This window comes from Argopecten irradians, unplaced genomic scaffold, assembly GCF_041381155.1.
Source record: "Argopecten irradians isolate NY unplaced genomic scaffold, Ai_NY scaffold_0022, whole genome shotgun sequence".
NCBI classification, from domain to species: domain Eukaryota; kingdom Metazoa; phylum Mollusca; class Bivalvia; order Pectinida; family Pectinidae; genus Argopecten; species Argopecten irradians.
The window spans coordinates 112598-123637 of NW_027187489.1; positions in this window are offsets into that span (position 1 = coordinate 112598).

The window sequence follows — 11040 nt, forward strand, 5'->3', positions numbered from 1 at the left end:
TCATCTGTTGTGTATGTTACCAGTCTATACTGTCATCTGTTGTGTATGTTACCAGTCTGTGTATGTATACTGTCAACTGTTGTGTATGTTACCAGTCTATACTGTCATCTGTTGTGTATGTTACCAGTCTATACTGTCATCTGTTGTGTATGTTACCAGTCTATACTGTCATCTGTTGTGTGGTATGTTACCAGTCTATACTGTCATCTGTTGTGTATGTTACCAGTCTATACTGTCATCTGTTGTGTATGTACCAGTCTATACTGTCATCTGTTGTGTATGTTACCAGTCTATACTGTCATCTGTTGTGTATGTTACCAGTCTATACTGTCATCTGTTGTGTATGTTACCAGTCTATACTGTCATCTGTTGTGTATGTTACCAGTCTATACTGTCATCTGTTGTGTATGTTACCAGTCTATACTGTCATCTGTTGTGTATGTTACCAGTCTATACTGTCAGGTGTTGTGTATGTTACCAGTCTGTACTGTCATCTGTTGTGTATGTTACCAGTCTATACTGTCATCTGTTGTGTATGTTACCAGTCTATACTGTCATCTGTTGTGTATGTTACCAGTCTATACTGTCATCTGTTGTGTATGTTACCAGTCTATACTGTCATCTGTTGTCTATGTTACCAGTCTGTACTGTCATCTGTTGTGTATGTTACCAGTCTATACTGTCATCTGTTGTGTATGTTACCAGTCTATACTGTCATCTGTTGTGTATGTTACCAGTCATCTGTTGTGTCTATGTTACCAGTCTGTACTGTCATCTGTTGTCTACGTTACCAGTCTATACTGTCATCTGTTGTGTATGTTACCAGTCTATACTGTCATCTGTTGTCTACGTTACCAGTCTATACTGTCATCTGTTGTGTATGTTACCAGTCTATACTGTCATCTGTTGTGTATGTTACCAGTCTATACTGTCATCTGTTGTGTATGTTACCAGTTATACTGTCTTGTGTATGTCATCTGTTGTGTCTATGTTACCAGTCTATACTGTCATCTGTTGTGTATGTTACCAGTCTATACTGTCATCTGTTGTGTATGTTACCAGTCTGTACTGTCATCTGTTGTCTATGTTACCAGTCTATACTGTCATCTGTTGTGTATGTTACCAGTCTGTACTGTATGTTGTGTTACCAGTCTATACTGTCATGTTACTGTCTATGTGTATGTGTATGGTACCAGTCTATACTGTCATCTGTTGTGTATGTTACCAGTCTATACTGTCATCTGTTGTGTATGTTACCAGTCTATTGTCATCTGTTGTGTATGTTACAGTCCTTCATAACTGTCCATCTGTTGTTGTCATCTGTTGTGTATACCAGTCTATACTGTCATCTGTTGTGTATTTACCAGTCTATACTGTCATCTGTTGTGTATGTTACCAGTCTAAACTGTCATCTGTTGTGTATGTTACCAGTCTGTACTGTCATTGTTGTGTATGTTACCAGTCTGTACTGTCATCTGTGTTGTGTATGTTACCAGTCTATACTGTCATCTGTTGTGTATGTTTACCAGTCTATACTGTCATCTATATTTAATGTTACCAGTCTATACTGTCATCTGTTGTGTATGTTACCAGTCTGTGTCATCTGTTGTGTTATGTTAAAGTCTATACTGTCATCTGTTGTGTATGTTACCAGTCTGTACTGTCATCTGTTGTGTATGTTACAGTCTATACTGTCATCTATGTTACCAGTCTATACTGTCATCTGTTGTGTATGTTACCAGTCTAAACTGTCATCTGTTGTGTATTACCAGTCTAAACTTGTCATCTGTTGTTATGTTTACCAGTCTATACTGTCATCTGTGTCATCTGTCAGGTGTATGTTACCAGTCTATACTGTCATCTGTTGTGTCACGTTGTCTTTACTGTCACTTTGTGTAACCAGTCTATACTGTCATCTGTTGTGTATGTTACCAGTCTAATACTGTCTATACTGTCAAATCTGTTTACCAGTCTATACTGTCATCTGTTGTGTAATGTTACCAGTCTAACACTGTCATCTGTTGTGTATGTTTACCAGTCCTATACTGTCATCTGTTGTATACTGTCATCTGTTGTGTATGTTAGCATACTGTCTATCTAACTGTCATCTGTTGTTACCAGTCTATACTGTTACATGTATTTACCAGTCTATAAAGAAAGTCATACTGTTACCATCTGTTGTCTATGTTAACCAGTCTATACTGTCATCTGTTGTGTAATGTTACCAGTCTAATACTGTCATCTGTTGTGTATGTTACCAGTCTATACTGTCATCTGTTGTCTCTGTTTGTGTATGTTACCAGTCTATACTGTCATCTGTTGTGTATGTTACCAGTCTATGTCACTGTCATCTGTTGTATACTGTTTGTACCAGTCTGTAAACTGTCATCTGTTGTGTATGTTACCAGTCTATACTGTCATCTGTTGTGTATGTTACCAGTCTATACTGTCATCTGTTGTGTATGTTACCAGTCTATACTGTCATCTGTTGTGTATGTTACCAGTCTATACTGTCATCTGTTGTCCATCTGTTACAACAGTCTTACTGTCATCGTTGTGTATGTTACAAGTCTGTACTGTCATCTGGTGTCTAGTTTACCCAGTAATGTTACCAGTCTGTACTGTCATCTGTTGTGTATGTTACCAGTCTATACTGTCATCTGTTGTGTATGTTACCAGTCTACTGTCATTTGTTGTGTATGTTACCAAGCATTGTTATGACCATCTATACTGTCATCTGTTGTGTATGTTACCAGTCTGTACTGTCATCTGTTGTGTATGTTACCAGTCTATACTGTCATCTGTTGTGTATGTTACCAGTTATACTGTCATCTGTTGTGTATATGTTAATTACCAGTCTATACTGTCATCTGTTGTTATGTTACCAGTCTATACTGTCATCTGTTACCAGTCTATACTGTCATCTGTTGTTAAGTCTATGTTACCAGTCTATACTGTCATCTGTTGTGTAATGTTACCAGTTCTATACTTGTTCTGTATGTTACCAGTATGTTGTGTATGTACCATCTAACTGTCATCTGTTGTGTATGTTACCATCTATACTGTCATCTGTTGTGTATGTTAAGTCTATACTGTCATCTGTTGTCTATTACCAATCTGTATACTGTCATCTGTTGTGTATGTTTACCAGTCTATACTGTAATTGTTGTGTATGTTACCAGTTCTATACTGTCATTGTTGTATGTTACCAGTCTGTACTGTCATCTGTTGTGTATACCAGTCTGTACTGTCATCTGTTTGAAATATGTCATCTGTTTGTGTATGTTACCAATACATGTCAAATGTTGTCATCAACGTTGTTACCAGTCTATACTGTCATCTGTTGTCTATGTTACCAGTCTACACTGTCATCTGTTGAGTATACTGTCATCTGTTGTGTATGTTACCAGTCTATAAAAAATCTGTTGTGTATGTTACAGTCTGTACTGTCATCAAAAAATACTATCTGTTGTGTATGTTACCAGTCTATACTGTCATCTATGTTACCAGTCTATACTGTCATCTGTTGTGTATGTTACCAGTACCAGTCTACGTTACCTTGTCTGTTGTGTATGTTAACTCTGTCATCTGTTGTGTATGTTACCAGTCTGTACTGTTATCAGTCTGTGTATTACTGTCATCTGTGTGTATGTTACCAGTCTATACTGTCATCTGTTGTGTATGTTACCAGTCTATACTCTGTTGTCTATCTCTGTTGTCTATGTTACCAGTATACTGTCATCTGTTGTATATGTTACCAGTCTAAGTACTGTCATTGTTGATGTTAAAAATGTTTTATTTCCAATAAAATGTTACCAGTCCTAGTTATACTGTCAACTGTTGTGTATGTTTCAGTCTATACTGTCATCCTGTTGTGTATGTTACCAGTCTGTACTGTCATCTGTTGTGTATGTTACCAGTCTTATACTGTCATCTGCGGGCTGTTGTCACCAGTCGTGTATGTTCGTACAGTCTATATACTGTTACAATGTAAACCGTAAACCTAGTCTGAGGAGTACAAACCTGTCTCTGTACTGTCATCTGTTGTGTATGTTACCAGTCTATCCCCCGGAATCTCTCACGGTGATTTCAAGTTTTGTGACGTTCTGTTGCGTTTTTTTTCACGTTTTATCACGGTTGATGCAGATTGGCTGCAACGTTTTGTACCGTTTTGTCACGGTTTTGACGGCAAGCCAAGGTGGATGATAGCCGTTTCGATGCGTTCTGTCAAGGCACATCACGGCTTGTAGCGGTTGAAAGTCCGACGTAATACGGCGTGTTGCGTCCTATTACGGTCTTACGTTGCAAGCAATTTATGATGGAGTATCATCGCTTGGCCTGGTACATATTTGATACTTCTTGGAATTATTTGTATTAATAAAAACAGAAATAGTCATTATCAAACACATTTTAACCATCAAATTATACCAAAGCTATTATTGCAAAAGGCAGATTAAGTGAGAACCAATACAGAACAAAAATATTTGCGTAGAAACATTTGGCTATATTAAAATTTTGAAATCTTTAGTGACGATGTAATTGTAATTCTCCATCTTAATCATTCAACAATGTAGCAACACCATTGTTAACTACTCATATCCAACAGCACAATTCAAAATGGCCCCTACATGCACTTGCACGATAATTTGGTGCATTAATAACAAGATCAGCAAAATGAAGTTGTTTAGGTCCAACAGAAAATAATTCAGATAGAAACATATCTGAAAACATGTCTGGTGTTGTTTTTTTTCTCAAACCCTCAAACAATGGTAGCTTAGTGTGACGGTTTGACTGTTTAATAGTGGGCTATACAATTTTTTGGTATAAATACGTAATCGAGGGCGCCCTAGAACTTCTCACTGTTGATGACGTAATCGAACGCGTCCCAACTATTGATACATTTTGAACCGCCATTGATGATGTGTCTGTTTTCCTTCTCCAGGTATGTTTTCATGATTTCTGTGAATTTATTCATTGATAAGCTTGTCCAAGTATTATACACATGTGCATAAGGTGTTTATGCATTAAGTTGAATGTATGATTAAGCATGATAGACCCTGTAAATATTGTTATGAGTGATTTGAAGCGTGCCGGTTTTGCACAGCGTTCATCCATGTGATGCCGTGGATAACTGTATTGTCTAAAGAGGGTTTTTGGCACCATCGCATTAATCTTTCTTGATATTAAGTGTTTCTGAAGTATTTCTTAATTGTTTAAAACTTCGATAGAATAATAATACCGGAAATTATGTCAAATTTGGAAATCCTCTCATTCGTTTTATTCTAAGATTACCCATAATGCTTTTCGAAATACGCGCCATATTGATAGCACATGGTTTTTTCCCATGATGCACTGGAAACATGGCTGCGCCCATGAAAGCTAGTTCCGGTTCTGTTTTCATTTATAATAAAGTACCAAGTTGGGTATTATCTTAATACTAGTCATAAGTAAACAGGTCTAGTCCAGTTGTTAACTAATAATTGTACTAGGTTTTTTTAGTAAATATGAATTATTTCAGGAATAATGTGAACAAATAACTGATACAAACCAAATTGTAGAATATTTTTATTTTCATTGTTTCATTAACTATATAATATGGTTCTAATTACACAAATCCAGTTATAAGTATTCAAGGGTTAGCTTTGATATATAGTTAATTATCTGTGGTAATGGCCCAAGTCAGGATTGTTTCCTGAGAACTCAGGCTTTGTGTCTGTAATATTGATGCTTTGGTTTGTGAATAAACGATTGATACATTTGAACCGCCATTGATGATGTGTCTGTTTTCCTTCTCTAGGTATGTCGTGTCAGATCATCAACCCACCGAGTTTATGAGAGAGTAACATTTTGGGGCATCGTCCGGGATGATGATGACACACTGACACACTGAAGTACCCTAACAATTTAACAAAGGGAAATGGCCGACTCAAAGGACCTACGTGGCGAAGACCTAGAAGTCGCTTTTTGGCAGCGGTTATTTCAGGCAACACCGGATCACCTACGCCAAATCATAGAGGAAGTATCAATCACAACCACAGGCGACAAAATCTTTGGAGGCTATGTCGAAACTTGAGTTAATCAATTTGATCAGTAAGTGGATTGAGAGCGAGAAGAAAGGCCAGGATGCTGGAGTCACGAACATGCTTGTTATAATACAGGGCTTGACAGAACAGGAGGAGACTAAACCCAAAGTTATTAAACATTCTAGTACTACCAGTACAAGAGCAGAGGAAGGGCCACCTCAGAGGACAGTCTATCAAAAGGTATTCAAAATTAATGGAACTGTGGGACATAATAAGGGAATAAGTTTCCTGAGCGTGGGTAGACAAATAGAAAGAGGGAAGAAGAAGGGTTTTACCGACATGGAAATAACGGACGCGGTTATTAAGGCTGTTCCAGTTGGTTCTGGTCTTCGGAACTATTTGGAGGGTCGAGCCTGTTTGGACCTCCCCAGCATGAGAAAGATTCTCAGGGCCCATTACAAGGAGAAAACCCCTACTGAATTGTGTTTAACCAACTAAGTCAACTGGTACAACAAGGAAAAGAAGATGCTCCTGATTTCCTACTCAGAGCATTAGAATTAAGACAGAAAGTATTATTTACATCCCCGGAAGAGTGCAGTACTGCTATGAATGATCAACATATAGTTGACAGGTTATTTTGCCGCACCGTCTATACTGGTTTGAGGAGTGATATCATCAGAAACAGAAATGAAACCCTTTTTGGATAAAAAACTCAGTCAACGATGAAGAACTTATTCAAGAAATGAGTACCCTGGCTATGCGCGAGGAGGAAATGCATAAGAAAAACAAGAGCGTCGATGTAAATGTGATTGAAACTACCAGTACTGAGTCCAAAGGAAAAAAAGAGGCAAAAGAGGGGACTGTTCATGGCCGAGATCAAACAGCTGCGTGCAGAGATTGCTTCACTAAAGGAGACGGTTGAGAGAACTCCCTCCTCCAGTAATACTACACACATGTCACACCCTAGACAACATAATAATGGTGGCCAATGTAAGGCCTGCAAAAATTCAGATCGAACCTGCACTCACTGCTGGATCTGTGGGAATGAGGAACACTTCAAAGCTGGTTGTAAGAAATCACGAGGTACAAGAAAGGATACATCTGGCAGCGAAGCGGGAAAAGCCAAAGAGTCAAGACCGAGGGACTAGAGTACTTGGCCCAAGCTTCCGAGAAGTCCCATTCAGCGTGTGTGTTTAGATGTCAAAGGGCGTTGAGCATTTCGACTTGTACTGGATGTAGCTGCGTTAGCTATTGCTCAAAACAATGTCAGAAGAGACATTGGCCAGATTACAAGCTGGTGTGTAATACAATACAGACTCTGCAAGGACCCCCAATAGCTAGAAGTGAGGAGCTTAAGGGAGTAGTACTTGGTCTGAAGCCGGTATATCGTAATAACATCATCCAAGCTGTTGGGAAAACATGTCTGGTTACCTGCAATATTGAGGGAAAAAAAGGTTGATGTCCTTTGGGATACCGGAGCTCAGGTATCGCTGGTGAACAAAAGTTGGTGGCAGCAACATTTTCCCTCGAACCCCATTAGACCAGTAGCAGAACTTTTGGACGCATCTAATCTATCCATACAGGCAGCCAATGGGAGCCAGATCCCTTTTGATGGATGGGCCCGAGGTGTAATTAGTATAAGGAATGATTCTAAGGAAATTGAAGTACCTCTACTGGTTACAAATTATGCTGCAAGGGAAAATCCTATCATTGGATACAATGTGATAGAACATTACAGTCGAGATATGAGCACAACACAGCTAGGAGAAGAATTACAAGAGGCTATTCCAGGGCTTAACCCTAAAACCTGTGTTAACCTGATTGAAGCTCTCAAGGGCAACCAGACTAGTGACAGCACTATTTGTAGTGTTAGAAATCTTAGGAAACTTGTTGTTATCCCTAACCTAAAGGCAGTAACAAGACTGTTCAGTTGGGGGCTTTGGTGAAATCAGACTCTAACATGCGCGCTTTATTTCGACCAGAGATAGAGTCACTTCCTGAAGGGTTGGCGATTCCTGAAACAGTGATTTTAGTCAGAAAAGGACATTCTCAGGTACTGAGTATAAAGATTTCCAACCCTACGACGAGAGACATTGTCATACCCAAAAGGGCTGTACTTGGTAGCTTGAACACTATATCATCGCTTGTTACTCTACCATGTATGCCAGATCAAGAAGAGGTCAGCAACAGAAAACCAGAAGTGAATAACATAGCGATTTCACAAGAGCAGACAACCGCGTCAGAAATGTGGGAACCCCCAGTGGAGATCCCTGATAGTTTCAGTGATAGTCAGAAGTCTCAAATTAGAGATATGCTCAGAGAAGAGTGTGGAGCATTTGCACAGAATGATGATGATATCGGCGAGGCTAGGGATTTAGAAATGGACATTGATTTAGAGGATCACAATCCGGTACAAGCTGCTTATATGTCTATACCTAAACCGTTATACCAGGAGGTTAAGGATCATCTAACTGACCTCATGGGAAAGGGATTCATCCGCAAATCACGGTCACCATACTCCAGTCCTTATGTACACAGGAAATTGACAGTGAAGCTGTCCGTACCATTATTAAAGGAAGTGTCTTACAACTAAAGAAAAACTTTGTATGGGCTGAATCTGTCAGTCAGTCGGCCCCAATGCATTCCCAACTTGAAGACATACTCAACATGGACTCACCAGGCGAGCCTTTATCAGTAACAACATTAAGGGAAGCCCAACTACAGGACAACGACATTGGACCTGTGATGCAATATGTTGGATGTGCAACAAAACCAAACCCAGAGAAACTTCGTCAAATGTCATTGCCATCAAAACGTCTGCTGCGTGAGTGGTCAAAACTTCAAATTGACGAGGACGGTATTTTGAAACGAGTAGTACCTGTTTCGAATGGAGATTCCAGATTCCAACTAATTCTTCCGTCCAAATATCGTGCTGAAGTGTTGGAATCTCTACATTCAGACATGGGTCACCTGGGTGCAGCGCAAGTTTTGGATTTGGCAAGATCAAGATTCTATTGGCCAGGAATGGCGTCAGAAATTGAACATTGGGTGCAGAATGTTTGTTCCTGTCTCAAGGACAAACCCCCATCAAGAAAACAACGTGCTCAACTGAAACCAATAGCGACAACACATCCTTTCGAAATGGTATCGGTAGATTATGTTCACCTTGAAAAATCGAAGGGGTGGATATGAGTATATCTTAGTTCTCGTTGATCATTTCACGCGTTTCGCACAGGCTTACCCCACTACCAACAAATCTGGGAAGACAGCAGCGGAGAAAATATTCAACGACTTTGTGATGATGTTTGGTATGCCACACAAGCTTCACCACGACCAAGGCCGTGAATTTGAAAATGAACTATTTGTCAGACTTCAAACATTATGTGGAATCAAACACTCCCGTACCACACCCTATCATCCCGAAGGGAACGGACAGACAGAGAGATTTAATAGAACACTTTTAGGAATGCTTCGTACTCTGCCTAAGGGTCTTAAATCTGACTGGAAGTCCCATGTCAACAAGGTTGTGTATGCCTACAATGCAACGCGAAACGACACTACTGGATATTCCCCATTTAGGCTACTATTTGGTCACAAACCACTCCTACCAGTTGATGTTTCGTTTTGAGAAAGCCCATGGAAAGTTCAGCTAAAAACTAAGAGCTACGAGGAATATCACAGGAAATGGATGGAGGGCATGGAAAAAGCATATGAAATTGTGCGTCGAAATGCAAACAAATCTGCTTTGAAGGGTAAGAGACTCCATGACTCGAAATATGGATGTGCATCCCTAGTACCTGGTGATAAAGTGCTGGTAAGGAACTTCAAGGAGAAAGGAGGCCCTGGTAAACTTAGGTCGTATTGGGAGGAAGATGTTCATGTTGTGATTCATCGCCCAAACAATGATTCTCCAGTCTACGACGTTCAGGCAACAGGTGGAAAGGTTCGCCGTTTACATCGCAATATGTTAATGCCATGCAATAGTTTGAGAGAACCAGAAGTAAAGGTTCCAAAACCCAAGAGAAGAAAACGTCCTCAAACGCGACAACCGGTACGTAATATTTCGAGTTCCTCCTCAGAATCTGATGAAGACTTCCGTATTCTAAGACCACCTTCTGATCTTAACCCGGATGCTGAGACATTTGTCCCAAGTCAAGATGTACAATCTTCAGGACTACGGCGTCAGTCAGAGGCAGTCAGCTCAGAAATGTCAGATTCGTTAGCGAGCTCAACAGACAGTGAAACAGTTAAGAAGACTGTGTTGAGAAACCGTCAAGGGGGAACGTGTATTCCAAACAGTGGATGTGAATCTACAATCCAGGGACGACACATGGAATCGGCACCAAGACAACCAAATCAGCAAACCGCGGGTATCGTTTCTGAAAGTGAATATGACACATCCTGTTCAGAGTCGCGAAGAAGTGTACGAACGCGAAAACCAATTAACAGATTAACATATGATCAGTACGGCAAGCCAATTTCATACAATGCTTGGCCAATACGCGCGTGGGACGCGGGATATCATTATTAGCAAAACTAACTTTGATAGCATATATCGCATGTAAATATATTGTTGGATAAGTTTGAAAGTTCTAGTCAATATGGAAGTGTAATCGTTACAGTATTATAAATATTCAGTTCAATATTTTTGTCCAATAACGTGGTGCTAGATTTGTAATCAATCTAGTTGAGTGGAAGGTTTATGAAGACATTTACAATTATGTATAAAACATAAAACATTGTGTTTATGATTGAATACTTTTATTCAAGTAGTCAGTTAGGGTGTGCCAAGCTGTTGACAGAATTTCTTTTTGTAAAGAAAAGGAGGTTTAATACCTTAGTACACAATATTGTAGATAATCTTACCAAGAGCTCACTAAATGAGTATACCTTCCTGTTGTTGACAATGAATAGAGTATCTAGATTTTCATTGTTAAAGAAAAGCGCAAATATGAGTTAAGTTGCTGATTGAAGTAAACTAAAAGTTTTAAGTCAAGTTAAAGAAAAAGGGGAGCTG